The following is an 18,244-nucleotide window of genomic DNA, read 5'->3' on the forward strand; positions in this document are numbered from 1 at the left end:
GTTTTACACTAGATTATAGGCTCCAAAACAAAACACATTACTAAAAGGTAACAAAGCAAGAAAGAAAAAAATTCATCACCCACAGGGCGACAGTAGGTAACCCAGTGTAAGTCGCCTTAATTCAGACCCACAAATGGGTCGAGTCAGCTGAACTAAGCTATCCCGCGGAGTGATTAGTATAAATAAGTGGGTAGCTTAATCCCCTTATTCAAGCCGTTATAACGAAAAAGCCATATACATTTTTTATGCGCGGTGGACCACACCAAAGTTGACATGAATTTGTCAAATAATGATGAGACAATACCCACAAATCATTCTAAGACAGTGGCTTAGATTCCTACATTCCTACAAAAGAAAAGGTAGGCAATATCCTACCTGTCACTTGAGAAACCCAAGAACTGTTTCATTTCCTGTGTAGACATTAGTTTGGATTATCTATCCACTGGCTTAATAAGTTCTACCTGTCTAGTCCGAACACCCCTGACTCCACAACACCTAGCGGAATTGCACAGACAGCAGCTAACCTGCTCAGAGAGTCTAACCTCAGGATGGGAGTATCTACATTGATCCATACTCCGGAGCCAGCACACTTTCAGTTCCGATCAACACTTAAGTGTGTCAGTAGCGACTGAATCAGAATCCTGGTAGATTGTCACAGACACACTGGACAAGCATCTTCAAACCAGGTAACGATCATCCACACTGAATGAGTTTCCAATCAGAATCTTGTACGGCTTTCGGGATCTCTCTCTGTCTGGTCCATCTTTCGCTGGTCACTACATCACTTAAGGGAAACTTCATACGGTGTGTCCACCTCCGACTTCATCGAGCCGCGGACTTGCACCATCCTCTTGGAGTTCCTCCAGAAGACTCAGGAAGGCCTGCTATCCCAGTAGACATCCCTGTGGCGTCACTTCCCATCCATTTGCTGGACTTGCAACATCATCATAGAAGATCACGTTCACCACTTCAGTATGAGATTCGTGACCTTCAGGTTCCTCCCACGAAGGTAAGGGCAGAAGTTGACTGCAATATCAGGTTCCGTACTGCACAGTTTTGATGCGGCCAGTGGTAGGGTGTTGGATACGATAATGTGTTCAGTGAGCTGTTCCTTTGCATACCACGTATGTACACCATCACTCTCCACGATCAGTCCAGTTTCTTCTTGCCTGCCTCTCCCCCTTTTTTGTGGCAAGTGAGAACTCTATTCCCTTCTGCATCCGAGTGACCCTTAACCGTCTGTTGTAGACCTCGGCTTGTCTCTTTGTTGCTTACGTGGCATTGCTGCTGGCAATGTTGGCTCTCTCAGATCCTCACCAGAAGACTGGACGAATCTTTCCGAGATCTTACTGTGTCCCCATCCAAACAGCTACACTTTCAAAAACTATGAGCATCTTACCGGCAACCAGCATAGGCGCGCGTCGAACATATCCAAGAAGAAGTGGTGAAACCTCAAGTAGTTCATGAACAGTGCCATTTCTAGGAGAATGTCAATGTGTTCACTCTATGAGGCATTTTAGCCGTCTAGGACCTAGCCTGGACAAGCCTACTAAGTCATCCCACCCAGTGTGCGGATTTCAACGTTCTGCTTGAGCGTACCCATTGGGATGGATAAGGTGGTGTTGGGACTTTAACACCAGATATGATCTGAAGTAATTCTGCAATAAGTCAAAACTCTCAAAGTAGCACCTCTGGTCAGAATGGATGCAATCAGCGAACCCATAAATGTCAGAAGAAATTATTCAGAGAACACGACAAGCAGTCTTAGCAGACTGGTTTGGACATGGGATACGCCACAGCCAGCTTATGTAAAGTGATTCGAGTTCACGTACTAACACCATAATAGATCTTGTTTTTGAATCTTCGGTCAGTCCTAGAAATTCAATACACACAATTTCTAATAGGTGCCGTTGTCACTAATGGAGACAAGTAGGACTCTGCTTGAGGCTCAGGTGCTTTACTCAACACCACAGCTCTTACAGTGGCCACTATTCCTTGACATCCTTCCCATATGCATTCCCAGTTAAACCGCTGTCTTCGTGAGCCATCAATGTGCGCTGCTGACCCTGATGACCGCAAGCCAATCGATGATACTATCGATCTCTCTTAACTTTCTACATTTAGTCCTCTCAAGGACACAGGTACAACTATAGTACTGGATATTTTCTTCTTACTCACTGGGTGTTTGAGACTACGATACAGAACCCTAACCGCGTGGTTGGAGTTTCCTTCCACTGTCTAAGTATAAACTGTTTCTTTAGCTGCAAAGACTCTTGCTCTCTTCCTAGGATGGGCGCGGCCCTCTATCTACAAAAACTATCTGCTGATTGATAGATTCCTAGTGAGTGGTTATCATTACAGCTCCTTTGTGTGAAGGACAGGTAAAGGGCTCTGACCCATGGACATCAAACTTCTCAAGATGCTGCATCAGTGTGAAACGGCCCTACTTGTGCACCTAATCATCCCCATCGGCGATGGGCCTGGAGGACTGCAAGCAGACACCTTCTTCACAGGAAGACCCACCCACTGACATTGCGTCTCCCGAGCTCTACTCAACTCAGCTCCCAGGAGCCCATAGACGTTCCGACACCAGCCTCGGGCTGCTCACAGGGAGAGACGGAACATTGTCGTTGTACATGCGATCCAGTCGAGAAGACCTCTGGCTTTCCTCCAGCAGGACATCATATGCGAATTCTTGTCAGTCGGTTGCAGACTTTGGAGCTGACAAATGGCTCTCTGCTCAAAGCATCAGCACGACATTCTTGGGCCCTGGTATGTACTGCGATATCAAAATCAAAGGGTGCCCAGCTTTGCAACCCATCTCTGCTCACATGCATCAATTCTCGGCTTTGTAAGAATATATTTGAGTGGATGTTGTCGGTCCCACCGTAAACTTATGCCACTCTGCAGCCAATGGCTGAACTTATCATGAATGGCCATATTATGGCTAGAAATTCCAGCCGGGAGCAGATACTTGATTTGTGCATGATTAGAGATTTACTAGCAAAAGCTATTGGCCTGGCTATGGCCTTCCCATCTTGCACTTGGGATAGTACAGCTCCCAAACCACTAGTAGATGCATCAACAGAAAGCAAAAATGGCTGAGAAAAATCTGGATGAGCCAGCAGGTGCTGGTCAACTAGTGCTGCTTTCAAAGCTTCAAAAGCGAGTTGACATTCGACAGTCCAGTCTGCAGCAGTGAGCCTGCGAGAGGGACCAGGCTTTCTCCCTTGCCTCTCCTAGGCTTCTTCTGACCTGTAGTCAGCTGAAACAATGGCCTAGCAACCATGGAACAATTCTCAATGTAGTGTTGATAGTATACTACCATACCAAGGAAAGAACGGATTTTGCTAGGAGCGAGACAGTGACACCATCAGCTTCCATCATCTCACTCTCAGTCACATTTCAAAATGGTTGCACCTTAGCAGGATCAGTGGCTACGCCCTCCTGAGAAATGATGTGGCCAAAAACTTAACAGACCTCCTCAAAAACTGCACTTAGACGAGGGAACAGTTTAAGATTGTGCTCTGCAACGCTGGAAAACCATCTCAAGTCTCTGCAGACTCTCTTCCTCCGTCTTAGAAAAAACCATCAGATCATCCAAATAGCAAAGGAGACTTAGAAAGTTTTGGTCCCCAAAGTATGGTCAGGCATCATTCTCATAAAGTAGCTGGCTGTTGCAAAGGCCTGAGGCAAACGATTGTCTCGTGCAGACCTAAAGGAGAGGAAAAGGCAGTGTATTTCTTATCCTCTTCATGCGTGGCACATTGTAGTACCCAGAGTCAAGTCCATTGTGCTGAGAAGGCATTACCTTCCCAGCGCCGCAGTACATCAGCTGATGAGGCAGGGGATGAGCATCCTTCACTTGGCGAGCGTTTAACACCCTAAAGTCAGTACATAGACGCAAGTCCCCATTTTTTTCCATACCAGCACCAATGGTGAGGCATACTCGCTGCTGGATTTTCTGACGATTTCCTTTTCCTCCATATCATCCAGTGTTTCCCTGAGTTTTTGGTAATCAGCTGGAGAAAGCTACGATAAGGTAATCGAAATGGCGGTCATCAGTCAGCCGTATGCGATGGCAGAATCTTTTGCCTCTCCACAATCCAGGCTATGCTCTAAGAACACCGTGTCATACTTCTCAATTAAACGACAAGTTTGTCTTCCAGAAACTGTGAAACTGGACACTCCTCAACAGACAGGCCTTGAAGTCCAAGATTGCTCAGTGTACTGTTGTCATTAACTACACTGCCACCAACTGAACTCTTAGCTGTAAGACTGCCATGTGAGCTGTCACATTGTACTTTTGCCACGTTCTGGTAAGCAGCTTGCTGCTTGACATCATCAAATCCTCCAATGCAATACAAGGGTACACATCTGCCACTTTAGCATTTCGTCTCAGGGTAACTGGCGAAGTTGTTGGATTCACAATCTTCACAGGGAGCCATCCATCCCCCACAGAGGCGTAACTACTTCTCCTACTAGTATGTGTCGATTCACACAACGAGACGTGCTAGGCTCGACAAAACAGTACTGCCCACAGAGAGTTTTGTCTTTGGAGGTAAGCGGCCCCACACAGATGCTCACTCATGTGTTGGAGCGTTACTGCCCTCTTCAACTTAATGGTGCCCACTTTATCTGGGATGGAGTCTCCTCTCCCATCTCTCCAGATTTGATAGGAGACGCAGGAACTGGCTGTCCTCACACTGGCCAGAAGGACCTGGCGTACCCACCACCGCCAGTAGCTGTCATTTGATTTGAACTGTCTAATCAGAGACTTCAACACGTTAGTGCCAACAATGAGTTCATCAACCTGCCATCTACAATAAGCACTGGGACTACATAACTGAAGCCATAAAGCTGTAGTTTCAAGTCACACATGCCCACTGGGCTAGTTTGCGTCCCACCACAACCCACCAGTATGATGTCTGAAGGAGCTAGAAAGTTCTCCTCTACCACTCCTGCCCCCCAACCGAGGTACAATATCTGCGCGCAGAGTAGTAGCCATGGACCCACTATCTAACATCCCCTTCAGCTCAACTTTTATCCTGTACTAGCACGGTGGTGTAAAACAAACTGTCATTCTGAGAAATTCTCATTGTGTTCTGAAAAATTACGTGTTGTTCTTGGGTACTGACTCACAAAAATAAGAATAAACAGATTGGATATCATCATCATCAGTGGAGGAAAAATTTGCCTGCCCCACATTGCCCTCCTCAGAATGGAGGCTTTCTAGTTTTCCAGACCTGCCAGTCTGTCCACATCAGGGCTCTTTCGCTTCCAGTCTCACTACAGTCAAAGCTCATGTGGCAGGAAAAGAAGCACTTGAAACACAGCTGGTGCATCTGACAGTGAGCTTTGGTCCAGTGATTAGTGCTTCCACAGACAGCGCACTCACGCTCACGTTTGGGAACTGTTTACGGGGCCCTCTGTTCACAGACTGAGTATTGCTGACAAGAGCCTTCTCTAGCATACTCAAAACTTCTCTAATGTCCCACCCTCAGATACAGATTGGGCCTGTTCTGGTTCACGGCCACATCGAGAAAAAGATGACACATTAGGTCTGCTCTCAGGATCCACTTCCTCCTGGGGGAGTCGAAGACAGCAGCCCCTGCTGTGAAAGTTGTATTCTACATGCTTTACGCTCCCTTAACAGTTCATCCAAACGATCCTGTACCTCACTGGCTGTCCAGTCACGAAGGGGTTTGCATTTGAACACTTGGGCCAACTCTTTATCAGGACAGTTGCGTCAAACATGACTGCCAACTCTGAGCGCTGATTGGGCAAAGTTCTACCCTCACCTACAAGATACTGTTCAGCTGCATCTGCAGCTTTGTTAAGCCTAATCCAGAAATCTAGTGGCCCTCATTAGCATATGGTTTCATTGAATAGAAATCAGCTAATGGCATACCTGAGTAGACAGTATCCCCAAAGTGTTGCTTGAGAACACTGAACACTGCCTTAACATCTGTGACAACAGGGTTGTTACGCATCCAGACTTTGGTCACATTCCGTGCCCTCCCCATGAGCCTAGACATCACCTCCCCAACATTCTCAGACCCAGTGTAACCCCTCTTCTCTAGGTACTCCCATTAGCTCCTCCCACTCCAGGACAGAGTACTCATCTGAGCCATCACCCCTGAAGAAAGGTGGAGCACTAACCTCTGACTTCACAACCAGATTCAGCTTGGACGCATCAATAAAAGTTGACCCACATTGTTCAGGCAGGGGAAACTGCTGGGATTGGTCAGGGGAATGGGCAGGAGAAAGACTTGAAGCCCCAGGCTGCAGTAAACTCGCCCTGATAGATTCTCCTATCTCTGAACCAATCTGCTTTATAAGGTCACAAGCTGACTCGGTGTCCCATTATTACTGAGGACTGGGGACGATGGTACATCAAGAGACAGAGGTGGGATACCCTGGTCAGGTGGAGTAAACAGCCTACCCCTCCCAGTGCTTGTAAACTCAGGACTAGCAAACACTCTACTCCCAGGAGCTGACTGTACAAATTGTGTAAATGCATGGACACCCCTCCTCTACCCACACTAACCACACCAAAATCCCCAGCATAACTCATCTTATGGACTTGAGAGTCTTCCATGGCTCAATAGAGAACTAAGCTACAATGTAATTTACTGCATACAAATACAAAAAAAATGCAATAAACAAATTCCCTCAAAACATACAAATAAACACCAATACAATTATCTAGTGAATATGCTACATTCACCTTCACTATTTACAGTATACATTCACTTATAGCAAACCATCAACAAGTGCGCATGCGCGGATCGCGCATCTCCTCCACATGCACAGCTCCGGTGGTCAGCTTGAGCTAACCAGTCGGCAGGTCGCGGCACCAGTTTGTAGCGTGGTTCATTCTGCGTTGTGTATTTTTAATTAGGACGCTCCACAACTGATGGTCTGCTCGTTGAAATCTTTTTATTTGCCCTGCACACGAAGAGACAACACACACGTTACCCTTGGTGCAGTCACAGCTCTCCGGCACCTTGCTAGCCGAGGGTCAGGCAAAGAGCGCCAAAAGAATTAACAGGTGCTGCGTGCACACACTCGCTGCACAACAGCATATACAAGTAAAACTATACAGAACATAATTCTGACAAAATAAAAGACATACCTGACACGAAGAGACAACACACACGTTACCCTTGGTGCAGTCACAGCTCTCCGGCACCTGCGCGAGCACATGGACACTCACTCAACCACTGTCACAAGTACTCAGAAGTTACAACAGATACCCAGTCAGTGAGCTCTGTGAAACTTGTTAACATAAATTCCTACACTGTCCACACTATAACAACGTATGGTTGCAAAACAGTACATTGTATAACCTTATGACGGTTTTATATTAAACAGTTTCGGAGCCAAGGACAACATACCTTGCTAGCCGAGGGTCAGGCAAAAGAGAACGATAAAGTGGTATGGAATACAGATAACCCGCGATGGGCCAAACCAAAATATACAAAACTTTTACAATCACTTGTATGTACAATATTGGTATGAAAAAGTGTTTGTACACCAAATAAAAACATTAGCTATGCAGCTGTAATTAAATAAAAAAATACACTGAATTATTATTATTATTATTATCAAATTATTAACATCCCTCTTGACCTGGCCTATTTGAATTGGTCATTGTGTGCAATTTGGTGCGTAATCTAGGGGAACAACATCACACTGCTACATGTGCTCCAGAAAAATGTTCACACATTTTATTGTGAATCGAATGATGTGTTGGTTGTTAGGAGAGGCGTCATGGGGCAGGAAGCCAGCTCTGCCCATCAGTACTTATAGGTCATGTCAAACACAGACCTCATATTCTTCTGTTTCCTCACAGCCAGTAAGGTCTCCTACCAAACCTCTCTCTCTTCACTCTGGAAATACACTTGATAATATCTTATACCTCACCATTCTACTTTTTATTGTGATTTGTTATGTGGAACGAACGCTTGCATGTAAATGTCATTGTAAAACATACATCTGGAATGTGGTTCATGTCTTCTTGTTTTGTTTTACATTGCTGATTGCATTAAAAAAATATATATATATATGTCTTTTTTTAATGTTTAGTTGAATTATGTAGAAGAGACCAGGATATGTTGTTACCCTGTGTCCCAATACTCAGTGTTATGGTCCTGAGAATAGAGACCAGGATATGTTGTTACCCTGTGTCCCAATACTCAATGTTATTGTCCTGTCCTGAGAATAGAGACCAGGATATGTTGTTGCCCTGTGTCCCAATACTCAGTGTTATGGTCCTGAGAATAGAGACCAGGATATGTTGTTACCCTGTGTCCCAATACTCAGTGTTATGGTCCTGAGAATAGAGACCAGGATATGTTGTTACCCTGTGTCCCAATACTCAGTGTTATGGTCCTGAGAATAGAGACCAGGATATGTTGTTACCCTGTGTCCCAATACTCAGTGTTATTGTCCTGGTCCTGAGAATAGAGACCAGGATATGTTGTTGCCCTGTGTCCCAACACTCAATGGTGTAGTCCTGGTCCTGAGAATAGAGACCAGGATATGTTGTTGCCTGTGTCCCAACACTCAATGTTGTAGTCCTGGTCCTGAGAATAGAGACCAGGATATGTTGTTGCCCTGGGTCCCAATACTCAATGTTGTAGTCCTGGTCCTGAGAATAGAGACCAGGATATGTTGTTACCTGTGTCCCAATACTCAATGTTGTAGTCCTGTTCCTGAGAATAGAGACCAGGATAGTTGTTGCCCTGTGTCCCAACACTCAATGTTGTAGTCCTGGTCCTGAGAATAAAGACCAGATATGTTGTTACCCGTGTGTCCCAATACTCAATGTTATTGTCCTGGTCCTGAGAATAGAGACCAGGATATGTTGTTGCCCTGTGTCCTGATACTCAGTGTTGTAGTCATGGTCCTGAGAATAGAGACCAGATATATGTTGTTGGCCTGTGTCCCAACACTCAATGTTGTAGTCCTGGTCCTGAGAATAGAGACCAGGATATGTTGTTGGCCGTGGGTCCAATACTCAATGTATAGTCCTGGTCCTGAGAATAGAGACCAGGATATGTTGTTGGCCTGGTCCCAATACTCAATGTGTAGTCCTGGTCCTGAGAATAGAGACCAGGATATGTTGTTGCCTGTGTCCAATACTCAATGTTGTAGTCCTGGTCCTGAGAATAGGAACCAGGATATGTTGTGGCCCTATGTCCCAATACTCAGTGTTATAGTCCTGGTCCTGAGAATAGAACCAGGATATGTTGTTGGTCTGGTCCCAATACTCAATGTTGTAGTCCTGGGCCTGAGAATAGAGACCAGGATATGTTGTTGGTCTGGGTCCCAATACTCAATGTTTAGTCCTGGTCCTGAGAATAGAGACCAGGATTATGTTGTTGGTCTGTGTCCCAACACTCAATGTTGTTTCCTGGTCCTGAGAATAGAGACCAGGATATGCTTGTTTGGTTATTGGGACACAGGGTAACAACATATCCTGGTCTCTATTCTCAGGACCATAACACTGAGTATTGGGACACAGGGTAACAACATATCCTGGTCTCTTCTACATAATTCAACTAAACATTAAAAAAAGACATATATATATATWTTTTTTTTAATGCAATCAGCAATGTAAAACAAAACAAGAAGACATGAAACCACATTCCAGATGTATGTTTTACAATGACATTTACATGCAAGCGTTCGTTCCACATAACAAATCACCAATAAAAAGTAGAATGGTGAGGTATAAGATATTATCAAGTGTATTTCCAGAGTGAAGAGAGAGAGGTTTGGTAGGAGACCTTACTGGCTGTGAGGAAACAGAAGAATATGAGGTCTGTGTTTGACATGACCTATAAGTACTGATGGGCAGAGCTGGCTTCCTGCCCCCATGACGCCTCTTCCTAACAACCAACACATCATTCGATTCACAATAAAAATGTGTGAACATTTTTCTGGAGCACATGTAGCAGTGTGATGTTGTTCCCCTAGATTACGCACCAAATTGCACACAATGACCAATTCAAATAGGCCAGGTCAAGAGGGGATGTTAATAATTTGATATAATAAGTACATTGGATATAATTCAGTGTTATTTTTTAATTAATTAAGCTGCAATTATGCTATAGTTATATAATTTTGGTGACAGAACACTTTTCATGAACAATTATTGTACAGTACAAGTGATTGTAAAAGGTTTTGTACTATTTTGGCTTTGGCCCATCGCGGGTTATCTGTATTCCTCATACCACTTTTATCGTGTCTCTTTTTTGGCCTGACCTCGGCTAGCAGGTATGTTGTCCTTGGGTCCTCCGTATAGACATGATTTTAATATAAAACCAGTCCATAGAGGTTATACAATGTACTGTTTTGACAACATACGTTGTTATAAGTTGGTGGAGACATGTAAGTATATCTATTGATATAATCAAGTTTGTCGGACTAGAAGCTCACATGAACTGGGGTATCTTGTTGTAACTGTTCGCAGTACCTGTGGCAACAGTGGTTGAGTGAGTGTCCATGTGCTCGGCGCCAGGTGCCGGAAGAAAGCTGTACTGCAGCCAAGGTAACGTGTCGTGCATTGTTCCTACTTCGTCGTACAGGTTATGTCTTTTTATTTTTGTCCCAGAATTATTTCTGTAATAGTTTTACTTGTATATGCCTGCATTCGTGCAGCGAGTTGCTGTGCACACGCAGCACCTGTCTAATTTCCTTTTGGCGCTCTTTTGCCTGACGCCTCTTCGGCTAAGGCGAGAGGTTGCCGGAGGGAGCTGTGCTGCCACCCAAGGCAGCCTATGACGTGTGGTGGGTTTGTTCTTCAGTGTGCAAGGGCAAATAAAAAAAGATTTCAACGAGCAGACCATCAGTTGTGGCAGCGTCCTACATGTAAACATTAACACAACGCAGAAATGAACCACGCTACAAACGTGGTGCCGCGACCTGCCGACTGGTTAGCTCAAGCTGAACCACCGAAGCTGTGCATGTTGGAGGAGATCACGCGATCCGCGCATGCGCACTTGTTGATGGTTTGCTATAAGTGAATGTATACCTGTAATAGTGAAGGTGAATGTAAGCATATTCACTAAGATAATTGTATTGGTGTTTATTTGTATGTTTTGAAGGGAATTTGATTTTTATTGCATTTGGTTGGTGTATTCTGTATGCAGTAAATTACATTGTAAGCTTAGTTCTCTTATTGAGCCTATGGGAAACTCTCAATACATAAGATTGGAGTTAATGCCTGGGATTTTTGGTCTTAGCTTGGATTAGATGTGGGTAGAAGGCGTATGGGGTGCTCACAAGAGTTTTTAGCGAACCCAATTTGTTACACAGTCAGCTACCTGGGAGTAGAGTGTTTGCTAGTCCCTGAGTTTACAAAAGCACTGGGCAGGAAGTTAGGACTGCTATTTACTGCCAGGACCTGACCTCAGGGGAGTATTCCCCACCTCTGTCTGCTTGTAACCAAGTACCATCGTCCCAGTCCCTCAGTAATATGGACACGCGAGTCAGCTTAGTGGAGCCCTTATAAAGGCAGATTGGTTCCAAGAGATAGGAAATCTAGTCATGGCGCCGAAGTTTACTGGCAGCCCTGGGGCTTCAAGTCTGCTCTCCGTGCTTCATCTTCCCTGACCAATGTCTATGCAGCTTCCCTGCCTGAACAATGAGTGCGGATCAACTATTGTATGATAGCCGTTCCAAATGCTGATCTGGTTGTGACTAGGAGGTTAGTGTCTCAACCTTTCTGCAGGGGGTTGATGGCTCAAGATCGAGTACTCTTCACTGTAATGCCTGTAAGGTGGGAGGAGCTAATGGGAGGTTCTTATTCTAGATAGCACAAGAAGGGTACACATTGGTGATTTCGGAGAGAATGTTGGGCATGGAGAGGTGAATGGTCCTAGGGCTCATTCGGGGAGAGTCACGGAATGTGATACACCCAGTCTGGATGCGTAACAACCTGTTGTCACACGATGTTAATGGCAGTGCAGTGGGTTCTTCAAGCAACACTCTCTTGGGGATCAACTGTCTACTCCAGGTATGCCATTAGCTGAATTTTCTATTCAAATGAAACATATGCTACATCAGAGGTTCCCACCTAAGTTGAGTATTCACTGTATGTATAGGTCTTGAGATCAGAGCTGGGACATGATGAAGTGCTGCACACGAGGTTATCTATGAATAGGTGAGGAGTAGAACTTGTGACCCCCTCATCAAGCGCTCAGAGTTGGGCAGTTGCATGGTCTTGTTACGCAACTGTCCTGATAATATGAGTTGGCCAAGTGTTCAAATGGCAGGAGCCGCCCTTCCGTGGACTGGAACAGCCAGTGAGGTTTATCGAGGGATTGTTGTGGTATGAACTGTTAAGGTGTGAGCCCGTAAAGCATGTAGAATACAACTTTTCCAGCAGGGGGCTGCTGTCTTCCGTACTCCCCCAGGAGGAATGGATCCCTGAGAGCAGACTAATTGTGTCATCTTTTTCTCGATGTGGCCGGTGAACCGAACAGGCCCAAATCCTGTAATCTGAAGGGTGGAGACATTAGAAGAAAGTTTTGAGTATGCTAGAGAAGGCTCTTGTCAGACAATACTCAGTCTGTGAAACAGAGAGGCCCCGTAAACAGTGTCGCCAAACGGGAGCGTGAGTGCGCTGTCTGTGTGACAGCACTAAAATCACTGACCAAGAGCGCACTGTATCAGATGCACGCAGCCTGTGTTTCAAGTGGCTTGTCTGTTCCTGGCCCACATGAGCTTTGACTGTAGTGAGAACTCGGGAAGCGAAAGGAGCCTGGATGTGGGACAGACTGGCAGGTCTGGAAAGAAAAGGCCTCCATTCTGAGGAGGGCAATGTGGGGCAGGCAAGATTTTGTCGCCCTCCACTGCAGATGATGAAATGATTATCCCATATGTTTATTTTCTTAGTCTAATTTTTGTGCAGTCCCAGTACCTCCAAGAAACAACACAGTAAATTTTTCCAGAAAAAATCTCAGAATGAGCAGTTTTTTTACCACCACCGTGCTAGTACAGGATAAAAGTTGGAAAGACTGCAGGGATGTTTAGACTGTAGTGGGTCCTGGCTTACTACTGCCTGGGCGCAAGATATCTCGTACCTCGGTTGAGGGAGGCAGGAGTGGTAAGGGAGAACTTTAAATCTTAGCTCCTTCAGAATCATACTGGGTGGGGTTTGTTGAGTGGGACGCATAACTAGCCAGTGGGCATGTGTGAGAGCTTCCGAAACTACGCTTTATGGCTGTTCAGTTATGTAGTTCTCAGCTTGTCTAGGTTGTAGATGCGCGCACGGGTTGATGAACTCATTGTTGGCCACTAAGCGTGTTAGGACATGTAACCTCTGATAGGGAAAATCCAGTTCATGGAACAAATGACAGGCTACTCACTGGACGGTGGGTGGACTGTAGGCTAGAAGGAGTCCTTCTGGCTATTTTAAGTGGAGGACAGCATGTTACCTGATTACGCGTCTCCCTATTGCAAATAATATGGAGAAGATGGAGGGTAGACTCCATCCCTAGATAAAGTGGGCACCATTAACAGTTTGAAAGAGGGCAAGTAACGCTCCAAACCATGAGTGAAGACTATAGAGATAATGGGGCGCATATACCTCAAAGAAAACTTCGTCTTGTGGGAAAGTAACTGTTGTTGAGAGCCTAGTCACGTCTCGTTGTGTGAATCAGATCACATACTGTAGGGATCTGAGTAGTTATGCGCTACTGGTGGGGGTGAATGTGATGGCTCCCTGTGAAATGAATTGTAATCCAACAACTTCGCCAGTTACCCTAACGAAATGCTTAAAAGTAGGGCAGATGTGTAACCCTTGGTATTGCATTGGAAGGATTTTTTTGATGATGCAAGCAGCAAGCTGCTTAACAAGACGAATGTGGACTAAAGGTACGAGAAGGATGTCGCAACAGCTCACAATGGCAGTCTCTACAGCTGAAGAGGTGTCAGAGCTGGCAAGTGTAGTTAATGACAACAGTACACTGAGCACAAATCTTGGAACTTCAAGGCCTGTCTGTTGAAGGAGTGTCCAGTTTCACAGTTCTGAAGACCAAACTTGTCGGTTTAATTGGAGAAGTATGACACGGTGTTCTCTAATCAATAGCCTGGATTGTGGAGAGGCAAAAGAGTTCTGCAATCGCTATACGGCTGACTGGATGACCGCCAATTTCGATTAACCTGATCGTAAGGCTTTCTCCACTGACTTACAAAACTCAGGGAAACACTGGATGATATGTGAGGAAAGGAAAATCGTCAGAAAATACCAGCAGCGAGCTAATGCCTCACCATTGGTGCTCGGTAATGAAAAGATATGGGGACTTGCCGTCTAATGGTAAGCTGACTTTAGGTGGTTAAAACGCTCGCACAGTGAAGGATGCATCATCCCCTGCCATCATCATAGGCTGATGTACTGGCGGCCTGGGAGGTTAATGCCTTCCTTCAGGCTACAATGGACTTGACATCTGGGACTACAATGTGCCACTGCATGAGAGGATAAGAAATACCAACTGCCTTTTCCTCTCCTTTAGGGTCTGCACGAGTACAATCGTTTGCTCAGGGCCTTTGCAACAGCCCAGCTACTTTTTGAGTAATGATGCTTGACCAATCATTTGGGGACCAAAACTTCTAAGTCTCCTTTGCTAATTTGGATGATCTGATGGTTTTTTGCTAAAGACGGAGGAAGAGAGTCTGCAGAGCCTTGAGATGGTTTTCGAGCGGTTGCCAGGAGCCACAATCTTTAAACTGCTCCCGTCTAAGGCAAGTTTTGAGGAGGTCTGTTAAGTTTTTTGGCCACATCATTTCTTCAGGAGGGCGTAGCCACTGATCCTGCTAAAGGTTCAAACCATTTGAAATGTGGACTGAGAGTGAGATGATGGAAGCTGATGGTGTCCACTCCGTCTCCTAGCAATCCGTTCTTCCCTTGGTATGGTAGTATATATCAACACCTACATTGAGAATTGTTCCATGGTTTGCTAGGCCATTGTTTCAGCTACTACAGGTCAGAAGAAGCCTAGGAGAGGCAAGGCAGAAAGAGGCCTGGTCCTCTCGCAGGCTCACTGCTGCAGCTGGACTGTCGAATGTCAACTCGCTTTTGAAGCTTTGAAACAGCGCAGCACTAGTTGACCAAGGCCACTGCTGGCTCAAATCCAAGAAAATTTTTTCTAAGCCATTTTTGCTTTCTGTTGATGCATCTCTAGTGGTTTGGGAGCTGTTACTATCCAAGTGCAAGATGGGAAGGCCATACCAGGGCCAAAGCTTTTTGCAGTAAATTCTCTTAATCATGCACAATCCAAGTATCCTGCCTCACCGGCTGGAATTTCTAGCCATGAAATACGGGGCCCATTCATTGATAAGTTTCAGCCAATTAGGCTGCGAGGCATAAGTTTACGGTGTGGACAGCGACAACAATCCACTCCAATATATTCTTACATAGCCCGAGTACTTGATGGCATTGAGCAGAGATGGGTTGCAAAGCTGGCACCTTGTGATTTTTGGATATCCAGTACATGACCAGTGGGCCCAAAGAATGTCGTTGCTGATGCTTTAGCGAGAGAGCCAAATTTGTCCGCTCCAAGTTCTGCACCCGAACTGACAGAATTTCATATGATGTCCGCTTGAGGAAGCCAGAGGTCCTTCGACTGGATGATGTACACAGACATGTTCCGTCTCTCTGTGAGCAGCCCGAGGCTGGCTGTGGAACGTCTATGGCTCGGGAGTGAGTTGAGTAGAAGCGGAGACGATGTCAGTGGGTTGGTTTCCTGTGAAGAGGTGTCTGCTGTCCTCCGCCCATCAGCCGATTGGGATGATGGTGGGCCCACAGTGAGGGCCGTTTTTCACATGTGGCAGCACCTTGAGAAGTTGATGTCCATGGGTCGAAAGCCCTTTACCTGTCCTTAACAGACACAAAGGAGCTTGTAATGATAACCAGTCACTGGAAAATTATCATCAGGCAGAGTAATGTTCTTTGTAGATAGAGGCCGGCGCCCATCTAGGAAGAGAGCGAGTCTTTGAAAGCTAAAGAAACAGTTTATACTCTACAGAACAGTGGGGGAAACCTCACCAACGCGGTATAGGGATCTGTATCGTGTCTCAAAACACCCCAGTAGAGTAAGAAATGTATATATATATCTATGTTATGTGGTACCTGTGTTCTTTGAGCAGGCCTTGTGTTGAAGGGACGTTCATGATGATGCTGGTCCATCAGGGTCAGCAGCGCACATGTGGCTCACGAGACAGCGGTTTTAACTCGTTGGGAATCTATGGAGAAGGATGTCAAGGAATACCGTGGCCGCACTGTAACGAGATGTGTGTTGAGTAAAGCACCTGAGCCTGAAGCAAGAGCTCCACTTGTCTCCATTGTGCAAACGCACCTTTAGAACTTGGTGTGTATTGATTTCTGGACTCGCGAAGATTCAAACAACAATCCTATTGAATGTGTTAGTAGTGACGATCACTTTACTAAAGGCCTGGCCTGTGCGTATCGCATGTCACAAACCAGTCTGCTAAGACTGGTGCTCGTGTTCTCTGGGAATAATTTCTTCTGCATTTATGTTCGCTGATTGGGCATCCATTCTGACAGGGGTGATAACTTTGAGAGTTTACTTAATTGCCAGAATTACTTTCAGTTATCTGTGTTGAAAAGTCCCACACCACACCTTATATGCCCATGGTAACGGTCAAGCAGAACGTCTGAATCGCACACTGGGTGGGATGTTAGAGCTCTGCCAGCTAGGTCTAAGGCTAATGGCCTCAGATGTTTGAACACATTGAACATTCTCCTAGAACTGCAAACTGGTTCATGAGACCTACTGGGTTTCCCCCTTCCTTCTTGATGTTCGGACGCACCGCTAAGGTTGCGCCGGTAGATGTTCATGTTTGAAAGTGTGCTGTTGGATGGGGCACAGTAAGATTGGATAAGTATGTCCAGTCTCTGGGTGAGGATCTGAGAGAGGCCGATGACATGGCCCAGCAGCATGCCAGTAAGCAACAAAAGAGAACAAGCAGAGGTCTACAACGACGTCTAAGGGTCACTCGGTGCAGAAGGGAGATAGAGTTCTACTGCTAAAAAGGGGGGAGAGGGGCAAGAAAGAAACTGGCTGATCGCTGGGAGAGTGTGGTGTACATAGTGGTTGCAAAGACAGCCACTGAACACAATATGCGTGATCCAACACTCCCTAACCACTGGACGCATCAAAACTGTGCATAGGAACCTGATTATGCCAGTCAACTTTCTGCCTTTACCTTCGTGGGAGGAACCTGAGGGTCACGAATCTCTATCGAGTTGGTGACGTGAACTCTGAGATGTCTGCAAAGTCCAGCCAAATTGGATCGGCGAGTGGACGCCAGGACTGTCCGCGAGGCGGTAGCAGGCCTTCCTGAGTCCTCTGGGAGGATACTCCAAAGAGGAATGGTGAAAGTCCCGGCTGATGAGAGAGTGAAGGGTTCGGAACAACCGTATGAAAGTCCCCTTAAGTGAAGTGTGCATCAGCAGAAAGTGGCCACGAGCGATATATCCCCGGAAGCTACAAGAGTTCTGAATTGCGAAGACACTCCATTCAGATGTGGTGATGTTACCTTGAGTTTGAATGATGCTTCGTCAGTGGGTCCTGTACATATACCAGGATTCTGATGCCAGTCCCGTCTGACAACTACTATTTGAGTCGTAACTGAAAGTTGTGCTGCTCCCGGAGATGCGGATCTGTAGTACTCCAAGGGCGGCTGAGGTTTAGACTCTGAGCAGGGTTAGTGCTGTCTGTGACATTCCTGCTAACGGTTGTGGATGAGGGTGTTTCTGTGTATATGCTAGGTAGACTTATTAAGCAGTGGATAGCTAATCCAAAACTAATGTCTTAACACAGGAAATGAAAGCCAGTTCTTGGTTTCTCAGTGACGGGGTAGGATACTTGCTACCTTTTTCTTTTGTAGGAATGTAGGAATCTAAGCATGTCTTAGAATGATTTGTGGGTTTGTCTAAATATTTGACATTCATGTAACTTTGTGTGTAGTCCCATCGGCATAAAATGTATATGCATTTTTTCGTATTCGGTTGAATAAGGGATTAGCTACCCCTTAATTTTTCCTAATCGTTTCAGAGGGATATGCTTTTTCAGCTGATCGACTTTTGGTGGGTCAGACAAATTTAAAGGACTTTCACTGGTTACTGGCCTGTCGCCCTGTGGGTGTTGAATTTTTTTTCTTTCTTTGCTTTGTTACCTTGAGGTATGTGTTTTGTTTGGGCCTATAA

At 45.6% G+C, this 18,244-nt stretch overlaps 1 long non-coding RNA gene across 1 annotated transcript; it reads right to left on the reverse strand.

Moving 5' to 3' along the window:
- Window positions 1–6,917: 6,917 nt before the first annotated feature.
- LOC139023972 (uncharacterized) lies at window positions 6,918–7,228 on the reverse strand. Its single transcript, XR_011475203.1, has 2 exons — window positions 7,196–7,228; window positions 6,918–7,009 (listed from the first exon to the last, which is right to left on the reverse strand). It is a non-coding gene; the product is annotated as an uncharacterized lncRNA (long non-coding RNA).
- Between the last annotated feature and the right edge of the window lie 11,016 nt (window positions 7,229–18,244).

This window comes from Salvelinus sp. IW2-2015, unplaced genomic scaffold, assembly GCF_002910315.2.
Source record: "Salvelinus sp. IW2-2015 unplaced genomic scaffold, ASM291031v2 Un_scaffold640, whole genome shotgun sequence".
In the NCBI taxonomy this organism is placed as follows: Eukaryota; Metazoa; Chordata; class Actinopteri; order Salmoniformes; family Salmonidae; genus Salvelinus; species Salvelinus sp. IW2-2015.